The sequence below is a fragment of the Neltuma alba genome, unplaced genomic scaffold (assembly GCF_004799145.2).
Source record: "Neltuma alba isolate B1F8T4 unplaced genomic scaffold, ASM479914v2 tig00010694_pilon, whole genome shotgun sequence".
Lineage (NCBI taxonomy): Eukaryota > Viridiplantae > Streptophyta > Magnoliopsida > Fabales > Fabaceae > Neltuma > Neltuma alba.
In genome coordinates this window covers 66,045-79,253 of record NW_021635534.1, presented here as the reverse complement: position 1 = coordinate 79,253, position 13,209 = coordinate 66,045, and positions in this window count along the sequence as shown.

The window sequence follows — 13,209 nt, the reverse complement described above, 5'->3', positions numbered from 1 at the left end:
CAATATATTGTTGGCTTGATGCATTTATGTGCAAAATTATATAAAATCAATTATCCCAACACTCAAATTGGAATTCTGTTCTCATAAACTCTGATCTAGCTACTCATGGAGGCTTTTACTAAGCATATAATCATCAGCAACGTGAAGAACAATCACTAGCAATCTCAACGAGAATCATATTGATTTCATAATAAAGAACTTATATACTCAATGTAATTATCTGAACATATTTGCAAATTTCAAGTTGCAAGTTGATCATAAACACCAGTAACCATTTTTTAGATGCATCTTTCACTTACAGAGTATTACTTTAGTCTACATGGTGTCTAAATGGGCCCATATATAAAGTTGATACATTATAGATCTGTACAGATCTGATTTTGAGCATAGCTAGTGATGTTCTCTTTGACAACAAACAATTCATAAAAATTCTTGAATTATATATCATTTTTAAAGAATCTTCCGGTTCTTTAATAAATGACAATACACATTTTTCATGATATTTTGCATCATTATGATTCGGGATGATCTGACCGGACATGCCAAACTATGAATGCATAAACTTCTGGTTTATTGTAAAATTATTTTCAATTATTGGTAAACTTCTTGTTACCATGTTATACTATTTTTTTTCTCCTTAATATTCCATTATGAATTTTATCTTTTACCCAAATGGTAGAAACCCGTGCACTCATGGAAGGTTGAGTGCTACTAGCTCTTCTGGAGCTTTTTTCAAAAGGAACATGAGATATAAGGAATGACATTAATATTAATAATAACAAATTCCATCCAACATGATTCACACTTGTATTTCAAAAATCTCCCCCTCAAGTGTGAGTTATATAAATATATTTTTCTTATTTCTGTATTTCAAATACAGTGAATAATATATAGTAAGCTAATAACATATCTTTAACTTGAAAATCCAAATGTTTCCTGATTCATATATAATAATAGATTTCAATCCAATTGAGCTATCATCTTAAGATCCTTTGATAAGCAAATATTCTAATATTAATGTTTGTGGGTTATAATTTTTCATTATCAATTTCTTTTCTGCGCACAAAAATAATGGGGAAACTACATTAGTTATTCAAAAACTATATCGATTTTGTTACTAGTTTTTCAGGAACTATATCAACATTTTGCTATTAGTTCTTCTGGAATTATATCAATCTTTTGTTATTAGTCCTTTTGGAACTATATCAATTTTTTGATTCCATATAGTTCTTCAAAATAAAATGCTATATATTGTTCTTCAAGAACTAAAATATATTATTATTTCACTATACGATATATTTCACTTATTGTTATACTTTTTTTTCCCCAAAATATGAAATATTTTTTTGAACAAAATATATATTTTTTCTCAATATTTTTCGTTATTCAAAAACTTTATCTTTTTGTATATATTATGTAATGCTTTAAAACTTATTTATAAATTTATAAATTCAACAAAAAGGACTACAATCAAACTATATAGTTAGGAAGATTTGAATCATAAGCCTTCAGGGCTATTTGTAAGTTATTAGTCTTCAAGACTCTATATGAGAAATTATATATATTTTTAAAGATCATTTGTGTCACTTCATATTTAAATCATAAGCCTTCAGGGCTTTAAAAACATTATAAGTTATCATTTTCATGTCATTTAATAACATGAGTGTAATGGCTGCTGGCCATTTAGTAATAAAAAAATTATAATATTAATAAATATCAAATTGAATGTCAAAAATATACAAGAATAAGATAAAAATAAAACTTGAACTTAAAATTAATTAAATGTAACATGAAATAAAGAGAAAAGATAAACTCTTTTACCAATACATCCTTCACTATATAGTTATTAGTTTTCTGGGCTACATTATTTATAATTCTAATTGTCATAATTTTTTCTTTTATAAACAAACCATATAATGATCCTTCTCATAATCAAAACTATATGGCTTCAGGCTATTTAATAAAGAAAATAAAGATACATGGCATCTAGCTAGTTAATTTCAAAATAAAAAAAATTAAAGATATATGGTTTCTGACCATAAGATAAAACTTTGATATTATATGGCTTCAAGCCAATTAATAAAATAACAAAATTAAATATTTATGACTTCTAGTCATAAGATAGAAAATCAAAATTATATGAATGCGAACCATTTAATAAGATAAAAGAAAAATTAAATATATATAAATGGCTTTTGGCCATAAAATAGAAAATGCAAATTATATGGCTTCTAGCCTTTTAATGAGATAAAAAAATTCAAATATCTATGGCTTCTGACCGTAAGATAGAAAATCAAATTTATATGGCAACTAGCCATTTAATAAGACAAAACAAAATTATATATATATGGCTTCTGGCCATAAAATAGAAAATTTAAATTACATGGCTTCTAGCCATTTAATTAAGATAATAGTAATCAAATATATATGGTTTCTAGTCATAAGATGGAAAATTTATACCTAAATACTTCTAGTTATTTAACAAGATAAAATATCAAATATATATGGCTTTAAGTCATTTAAAAAAAATAGAGAATTAACCCCATATATATATGGCTTCTAGCCATAAGATAAAAACTCAAAGTTGTATAGCTTCTGGCTATAATATAGAAAATCAAAATCATATGTTTAAATATTTTTTAGTTAAAATGACATTTAAAGACCTTGAAAATCATGAAATCCCAATTTAGATCGATACTCCAATTCATATAATTCCCTAGAAAGGCCAAAACCTAAATTAGAATTATGAAATGGGGAAAAGACGAAAAACGCTAATTAGAATTATGAAATGGGGAAAAGACGAAAAACGCCCTTCTGGTTCCCATGAGTGTTTTCTCGCTTCAAAACCAGCACAGACCAAAATTCCCAAAATCCAACATGAAGATCGATAAGAATAACACCAAACTCATTCATCTTCATTCTTCAATTCATAAGTACACCTTCGACTAATCATCGTTTTTGCCTTCTCTTCTTTCTCACATTTGTCATGTTTATAAATTTGAAGATCATTGACGTTGACGGAGGAAGTGGTTGCCCGCATTCGGTAACGTTGTCGACTTAAGAGGACTCACAGGGGGAGGACAAGACATTTATATACAAGTATCTACAGCTTCAGACCTGGGTATGTGCATATTATTCATAAAATATTGTTTTTTAATAAAGTTCTCCATATCATCCCTGTGTGTGGATTATATTATGAATATCTCAGATCTTACGGTGAAAAATGGCATGGACAAGATGAAGCTAGTAGGAATTGTGATTGCCTATGCCATATTTATGATGAGCATATTAATACTCGGATTGACCGTTAAGAAAAAGCTCGCGCATCCAGGTCGTGAATTCCGATGACCATATTTTTTATATTAGTAAATAATCAATTATATAAAGCACTCACCCTTCACAATTTCAGGGAAAGAAATTTATTATTAGAAGGACAATGTTAGAATAGATGATCATCCAAGAGGAGTGAATTGGATGTTAATTAAAATAAAAACACTTTTGCAATATAGTGAAAACCATAAAAAAAAAAACTTAGAGTATAAAAATAATGAACAAGAGAAGTGCAATCAGAGAAGTAAAATAGTTTAGCTGAAAATATAAAGAAGTAAAGAAAGAGAAGATACAAGCTGTGATTTATCCTGGTTCAGTTTCTCCATAGACCTACGTTCAGTCCCTAGAATATCTCTGAGGTTTTCAATCCACTATATCTCTCAAGTTTAAATTGGGTACTTGAAAGTCACTATAACTCCCTTAAGTTTTCTATAAGGACTTGAGAATTACACCCCTTTACAACTTATACGATTATAATTTGTTTCTCACTCATGATCCCTCTATCTTGAGCAACTCACAAAAACTGATGTTTACAATGGAAGTACTCTCCATGAAGCAGATTTCTTAAATACTAGAGCATCATGAGAACATGATTTCATAGCTTTGAATGCAAAAGTGAGGATCTCATAGTCTTAACATTATGAATGCACTTGCTCTCTCTTCTCCTTTGAATGCTCTTTTACTTATAGTTGATGATGATGGATAGCTGCTAGGATGAGTATCAAACATATTTAGATTGAGTTTCAAAAGAACAGCGTACGAAGAGATTATCTTTGACTAGAGGGAATGTTCTAGTATCTTTGAGTTTGAAGCAAGCAAAATGAAGGTCAACTTTATGTGATCATAATTCTCTTAATGCAACTCCAAATTTTACAAATGACTTCTCATCAAAAATCTCTTTAAGTATACTTTCTAATGTGTAACATCTTGGATTTTGGGCCTAGAAGTACAAGAAATAGTCTAAAATGGTCCAGCTACCAGGTCCCTATGAGATGAAGTTCTAAAAATGTAAGAGGAAGGTTAAAGGGTTTTGAGGGACTAACTTGCAAATTAAAAAGGTCATAGGGACTAAAATGTAAATAAAGTTAGAGACTATAATGAAGTCTCGGGGCCCAGGAATGAGAAATGGAGATGAATGTAGGCCAAATGTTATGTTAAAGGCCTTAATGAGATAAATTATGGGGTTAAGTTGAATCAGGGACAAAATTATAATTTTGCAAAGTTTGGGCACGGAATGGATAAAGATGGAAATTATATCCAAAAATTCTAGAAAAGTCTCAAAAAAGGGGAAATGTATTGGAAGAAAAATTATGAAAATACCTTTGAATTGACTTTAATGGAATTTCTAAGATTATGGTTCATTTTGAGGTATATAGTTAGAATTAATTGTTTGAGTCATGAGGAGGCCTCGGAAAATTAAGAAAAATAGGGATTCATGAGTTAAGAGGTTGTAGAAAATTATAAAATTAGTCTCTGTAATACTTTGCTTGAAGTGTGACATTGTAAATGTGATACTATACTACTAAGATTCTTATTAATCTTACCCCTCCCATGTTCAACAAACCCTAAGGCCTACAACATCAAAAGGAAAAGGCAAGGAGGTGACCAATGCATAAAGGAATGGTTGATGTTATGAAACCTCATATGTCTTAATCCTTTATTAGAAATATTGTGAACATTTGTAAATATTCTTTTGGATGACTTTATCCTACATTTGATACAAATTATATGCCAAAGTATGCTATTATATCTAATTATGTGGTTGAATGATTCATATGTCAATTAGAGGTTAAACATAAAGAGGTAAAATCATTAGAGGATAAAAGTCAATATTTTGAGATTAAACTTTGACTAACATGATTCTGACCAATAGAGTGATTACAAGGTTCCCAAGGGTACCTAGTCTTCTTCTTGGTACAAGCAAAGAAAGAAGAAGGGATTGATGAGGTACTAATAGTAAGATATTTCCTTGAGGTATTTCTAACAAAGATTAGTGGACTGCCACTAGAACGAGAAGTGAAGTTTGAATTGATCTCATACTAGGGACTAAACCGATATTGAAAGCTTCTTACCGCATGGCTTTGAATAAGATGGCAGAGTTAAAGAAGCAGATATAGGAGCTGTTAGAGAAGGGATTCATCTAACCTAGTGTATCTACCTAGGGTGCTCTAGGACTCTTCGTTAAGAAGAAAGATAGTAATTTGAGACTATGTATAGACTACCGAGAGCTAAATAAGGTGACAGTAAAGAACAAGCACCCCCTTCCTTGGATCAATGATCTACTACACTAGATGGCTGGAGCTATGGTATTCTCAAAGATCGATTTACGATCAGGACACCACTAGCTAAGGATAAAAGCTAAGGACGTTTTGAAGACTATTTTTAGGACTTGATACGGATATTATGAGCTCGTAGTTATGCCATTTGGTTTAACAAACACCCCTGTTATCTTTATAGATTATATGAATCAGATCTTTCACCTGTACTTAGATAGGTTTGTCGCAGTCTTCATCGATGACATCGTTGTGTACTCTAGATCTCGAGAAAAACATGAGTAGTATTTAAGAATATTTTTGAGTACACTAGAGGAGAAATAGCTCTACACGAAGCTTAGTAAATGTGAGTTCTGGCTAGAAGTTAAATTCTTAGGCCACATGATTAACCAAGAAAGTATGGCCGTGTACCACAGTAAAGTTAAGACTGTACTAAACAAGGAGTACCCCAAGACTGTAATAGAGATAAGAAGTTTCTTAGGGTCGGCAGGTTATAATGGGAGATTCATATGGGACTTTTCTAGGATTGCCCAATTGCTGACTAAGCTTTCTAGGGAGAATCAGTAGTTTGTATGGGACGATAAGTGTGAGGCGAGCTTTCAAGAGCTGAAGCAAAGGCTGACCTCTACTTTAGTACTAGTGATCCCCGATCTGACACTACTGTATGCAGTGTACACAGATGCAAGCAAACAGGGTTTGGCATGTGTACTAATCAGCAGCGCAGAGTTGTTACCTACGCCTCATGATAGTTAAAGTCTCATGAGGAGAATTACCCTACATATGACCTCAAGCTAGCAGCAATTGTTTATGCCTTAAAAATCTGGAGGCATTATTTATATGAGGCAATGATAGAATTGCTCAGTGATCATAAGAGTCTCAAGTACCTACACAATTAGAAAGAGCTGAACATGAGGCAAAGAAGATGGATGGAACTGCTTAAGGACTACAACTACCAGATAAAGTGCCATCCGAGAAAAGCTAAGGTACTTGCCGATGCTTTGAGAAGGAAAGTAGTGTAGGTGGAAACCTTGATGATTAAGGAATGTGATTTGTTAGAAGACATCAAGGACTGGGGTCCTATCTACTAGATGCAGTTGACAACAGGTGAAGTAAGGGTTAAGAAACCAAAGTCTTGTAATCTGGAATTTAAATAGTGAATAGTAACCCAAGTAATTATGTGAAAATTTTCAACCCCTGGGCTTGTTTGGTGATCCACTTGAACCATAACACTTATAAACATGTACTTTGAGGGGTAAAAGGAAAGACGTTACAATAGGTACGTTTTAGACAGTCCTCTGTCTATCCGATACAGTAAAATCTTTACCACGTAACTCAATGGGGCTAAGTAGCCTGTTATAGAGCTAACTCTTTATTATATGCTCGTCTAAGATGGCACCAAAAAGGAAGCTCTCCCATTGGTTAGAAATGCCAAGAAAGCATGTGGAAAAAGAAAAGGGACCAATAAGAAGTGAATGAGACTGGTAGGTTAAAAGTTTATTGGAGAAGCTTTCTAATTCTCTTTTCTTCCCCTCTTTCAAGTCACATGTAGGCTTCTCATTGTAGGAATATTGCAAGAAGAAAAATGGCAAGATCATGGAACATATATCCTAACCAAGTTACAAGTGGCAAAATCATAAGCTAAATGGTTTAATTATGAAACATATGGCAAGGCATGATGTAGGAGGTGTGATGTCATAAGAAGCAAGCAATCTAGAAGCTTAGACACATGGCTTGATCAAGATGGAAGACAAAAGGATAAGGGACATATGGCAAAGAGATTAAATGAATGGCTAAGATTAAGCCACCCATTTACAAGATCAAGGGCCAAGATTTAAGCTTGCTTGTTATAAATACTCCTCCCCTCCCATTTATGCAAGGATTTAGGCCAAGGGGAGAGTTTGGGGAGGGGGGAGAGAGCATGAAATTTCTCAAGAAAAAAGAAAGAAGAATAAGCTCATGAAGTTCAAGACAAATCCAAGCTCCAAGACAAGGTAAGATCATGGTTTTTGATGTAGTTTCACTTACTTTATGTCTTGTTGAGTTTGGTTATGGTTTTAATAGTTTTTGAAAGCTCGAAACCCTTAGTAAAAGGGTTCGCATGAAATGTATAAGTTAAGGGAAAGATGAAATTGATGTCAGAATAATATTTAAAGGCTTAAAAAGAAAAAATAATCAAATGGTCTTGTGATGAGTTTGCAAGAAAACCAACTTCTACTTATCCTTTGTAGAATTTTGGCCAGAGTTAGGGTTTAAGTTAGGGTTTTATTTTGATGACTTTGATGCTTCTAATGTGTTTAGAATGAAAAAATGTGTGGGATAAAGGTGAGAAAGCAAGTTTTGAAGTATTAGAATTGAAAATAAAATTTTTTCCCTAAAACCCTATAGTGCTAGACCAAGTTGAGTTGAAGGGGAAGGAGTTGGATTTTGTTTAATTTGAGTTTGAAAATGAATTCTACATGTAAAATCATATGGGAATAGTAGGTGAAATTAATTTTAAAAAGATTAAAAATTAAGCTTAAAAGTTAGAAGTTAATATGAATCAAAGAGAATAAAGTATTAATCTTAGTGGTTACCATGGCTCTGATGAATAAATATAAATGATTTGTTAATGCATTTAAGATCATAAGCCATCAAGGAAGAGGAATAGCAAAGGTTGAGCAAGTGTCACATCCTAATTTTTAGGCTTAAGAGCCCTGGGAGTAGCCCAAAATAGGTAGGCTACTAAGCCCCTTGGAGCAGAAGTCCCAAAAAAGAGAGGAATTTAAAACAGTTTCAGGGACTAAATAGCAAAGTAAGAAAGTTACTAGGAGGCAAATGTGTAAGTAATGTTGAGATTCCAGGAGAGTCTAAAGGGCCCAAAAAGAGAAAAAATGCTAGATACAGGACAAAGGTTAAGTTAGAAGCATCAAAAAAATGTTTTATGAGGTTAAGTCCAAGTAGGGACTGAATCGTAATTTCAAAAAGTTACGGCCAATGGGGGTAAAAATGAAAAGTATACAAATTTTTTTAGAAAAATCCCAAAAAAAGGAACTAAGACTCTTTTGTGAAGAGAAATGACAAAAATACCCCTAAGGCAACCTAAATGAAATTTATAAAATTATGACTCGATAAAAAGTATACCGATTGAGATAATTATTTGAGATAGTAAGAGATCTCAAAAATATACATAAAAATGAGGTTAGAAATCTTAAAGGCTATGTTAAATTATAAAATTAGTCTCGCTTCTAGAAGATTAGCAGAATGGCTGGAATAAAATAGAAGGCTCAATTTATAAAGGAAGTGTTATGGCCTGAGAAAATTCATAGATCTTTTCTAAAATTAAAGTAAATTTATGGAGTAGATAGAAGAATTTTTTGAATCCCAGAAGGGCATTAAGAAAGACAAATAAACATGAGCCAAGTAAATTAGAAGGAAACTTAGAGATTAAGTTTGATCCATTCTTCCTTTCCTCTCCATTAGATTGGTGCCACCTAGCTCTTATCTAGAAGGATGATGTAAGGGATGTTGTAAGAAGATGATGTATTGATAATGTAAAAGTACACTTAAAGTTCCAAGTTTGTCCTTATAATTTCTACTAGCTTTCAAGGGCATAATGGTCCATTCAAGGCATAATTTTTTGCTATAAATACCCCATATTGGAAGAGCATTTTAGAAAGCATTTGGAGAGAAAAAACTTTACCAAAAATTAGAGAGAAAAACGTAGGGGGTGAAGGCCAAGAGGAAGGAACCAGATTCAAACTTCAAAATCAAGGTATGTGGTGATTCTAGCACCTATTTTAATGCCTATTTTGATTAAGTTACTGTTTGTATCTAATTTTGAAATTTGGTATAATTAAAGTACACTCTCTAAGCTTTAAATCCATAGGTAGAACACTTTATATGGATATGTGTATGATTTATGGTGATTTTTCAAAGTTAGGGTTTAAATTTGGAAACAGTTTTGATCACTGGAGTAATAGGAAACTTCCGTACAATTCTGAAACTATTTTTTCTTTAAAGAGCACTTAAGGATCTTTTAGTAGAATTTAGAATCACTCAAGTTTGATTTTTCTAAAACTAATTATGAATTTTTAACTTTGAGTAAAAATTCTGGAAATACCAATGAACAGTACCTTGCAAAGTAAGTCTTGAACTTTGTGTGATCTCTTAATCCTCATAAGTAATGTGACCCTTGTGGTTGTGATTAGGACCTTGAAACATGCAAGAGAAGGTTTGGATTTTTTTGATTAAAAGCTAGATGGCTGGGAAGCTTAGGGAGCAAGTTGAAGAACAAGAGAAAACTTATGGTGTAAAGTAGTGAACTTACCTATTAACATTGCTTGATGTTGTATGCTTGTGTATTGATATGTACATCATGATTGGTTGATGTTGTGACATGTTTTGACTACTGTAATTGCTATTTATGATAAGTAGATTATGTCTCCATAGCCATGCATTAAGTAGGTAGCATTAAGCATGCTAATATGTCATTAATTAACAGGAGAATTAGCAAGTTGCATATAATGCATTAGCATCCATCTAGCATGATTAATATGGTATTATTTGCTACTGAGATCCTCCCAAATCTCACTCCTCCCTAATCAATCATTTAGGTCAAGCATGATGGGCAATAGTTGCATGAAGAGAAGCCAAGAGATTGACGCAAAGAAGTAGAGACTTGTTAGTATTCATATGTGATGCTTAAATTCTCTAGTTATGTAATAATTATGGAACATGCCAATTTATGTAATGTAGTTGTATATGACATTGGTGATGTGTAAGAATGAGTATGGGATGTAATGAGAATGCATGAGATTGAATGATGCATGCTTGGATTTTTAAAAGAAATAAAGTAAGAATTGTATAAGGAATAAAATGTAGGTCCTCGAGCAGTCAGCTCCTAGCTCTAGTTTGACCTACCAAATGAATGAATTAAGCCATGAATTTTGGCAAGAATATAGTATACATCCCAACTTTAAAGTGAGAGGATCATCCTAATTGGATGTGTACACAAGGAGATATGAATTTCCAAAGTTGAGGCAAGAAATCTGAAAGTTCCAGAATTTAAAAAATGAATAGTAAAGTTTACGGATTAAACTATATGAATTGGCAAGAGACAAGTCCATTTTGATATTTTTTTCCTTAAAGGGCATTGAAAGAGATTCAGGTAGAAATTTAGAGTACCTCCATACGATTTTTATAGAATTAGATATGATTTTTCAAAATTAGATCTGTAATTTGAAAAAATGCACAATGAACAGTACCCAAGGACTTAAAGGAAAATTTTAATTTTTGGGCCTAAGTAAAGCTTCCGCATATTGAATTCGCTTCCAAACGCATACTCTGAGGGCTAAAAGTAAGGACGTTTCAGCAAGTAACCTCAAGGTTAGTAGCAAAAGGGAGCTAAAGAGGACAAGAGGAAACTTAAAGACATAAGTTAGTGAACTTACCTTTCTTGTATGTTTGATGTGTATGCTTGTGTGTTAATGTGCATTATGTTATTTGATGATGATATGAGATGAAAATGCAAATATAATGCTCTGTTTCTTTTATGTTTTCCATGGCCATGCATATAATTGTGAAGTATTAAGCATGAGAACATGTTACAAGTAAGCATGTGCCAGATCAAGTAAGTATGTTATACACTTGCATCCATCTTGCATGCATGTTTGCTACTGAGATTCTCTCGAATCTCATCCTCCCTTAACCAACTACAATAGATGTTTATGAGCGAGAGAATGCATGAAGTGGAAGCAAAAAAAAAGAGGAAAAGAATTGAAGAAATGTATTGTATTATGGAACATCTTGAAAATTTTAACCCTGAAGATGAAGGAATTAAAATAGACCAAGGGCCAGTTAGTGTAGAAAAGACATAGGTCTCATAAGTTTTGAACTAAAACCTGATCAATATCCAGACTGATATTTTTGAAATGTTAGTTAAAGAATGATATGATGGAGAAGTCAGGTTAGAAATTCCTAGAAAATTATGTAAAATAGAATTGAGGGTCAAGGATCACTGTTTGAGGCCCCAGAGGAATTATTAGAAGGAAAGTAAATAAATATGGAATTTTTTATATTTACAGAAATTTTTAGTTACACCAAGTAACAATAATCAAAGTTAATTATTAAAAATATTTAGAGGCTTCAATAATTTTAGAAAAAATGTGAGAAAATACCCTAGAGGATTATTATAGTTTATAAAATTATTCCTGACTTCAATTGATAAGAAGATTGGTTTTAATAATATTTAAAGTAGAATTATCATTGGTAAAGTGTCGATTTCGGAAAAAATGGAATTTAGGGAATTTCTGAGGGAATTAAATTTTGAGAAAAATCATCAAACTTTCCTACACTAAGAGAATACTAATGGTGCATTGAGATGAATTTTTTGAAATAGTAAAATAGACAGGATACAGAAAAAATTCATCCGACACTACACCGGTACTCAGTGCAATGTAAGGATACCCAGGGAAGTGGGAAGTGAAATTTTTTGCAAAATTCTCTAGCCCTTTTAGCCCAAAAATCATGCCTAAGGAAGCCCTTTTAGAGGAAAAATATTTAAATAAAAAATGAAAATAAAATAGAGTTTCTAGAATGTCATTAAGAAAAGTAATCATAGTGAATAAAGAAGTTAACCAAGGTTAAAGTTAACTGATCTATGCATGACGTAAGCAAAGTGACATCACCATCATGACATCACTACCTTGTAATTTTCTTGAACTTTAAGGGCTAAGAGCTAAGCCAAAGCTTTATAAATACCCCCTCCCACCTCTCTAATTTTGGACAAGAAGGAAGACTAAAGGGAGGCCTTTTTCTCTCTTGGGTTTTAAGAGAGAGAACAAGCAATTCTAGAGAGAAAAAGTTCACACAAACTGTAGAAATCACTAAGTTAAGCTTCTAAACCTTTTGTGAATTTTTGTGGGTTGTTTTTGGTGGTGTTTTCTTGTTGATTGGATGGCCATTTCCTAAGGAGAAATGCTGCCAAAATTTTCAAAAAATTGGAGGAACTTAGCCGATGGGTTGAAATATAAACTAAACACCTAAAAAGGGTAGGAATTGATTAGCTATTATTGAACTATGAACAGAAAATCCAACTCCTAAATTTATGTGAATGTTTCAGCCAAAAGGAGTAATAGGGGTTAGGATTGGATTCAATTCAATTTGATGCTTTCTCCCTTTCTCTCTCCTAGAACTCAAGAACACAACATTCCCTCACTACAAACTTGCCTTGGCCGAAATGTTCATGGGAGGGGGGTATTTATAGGCTTTGATTTTTCAAAATTCCAAAAATACCCTTTGGGAAAAAGATGCGATCTCGACCGTCCATTTTTTTTCCACTTTACACATGGACAAATCCTAGAGCACACACCATAAGAAGTTGACACATGGATGGACACCTAATCACCATGTGATTTTCATGTGGAAATAAAATATTATTTTAATATTTTGTCTCTTATTTCCCTTTATGCCCTCGAACAATTTGAAAAATTCCAACTTTGTCCTCCCCTTATTTTTGGCCAAATATTACTCTAAATATTGGGAGAAAAATGACTCATCCAATATTCAGTGCAATCCACTGATTATTTGTGTATTTTCGGTCTGATTTTCCAATAATCCTGTCCAATTT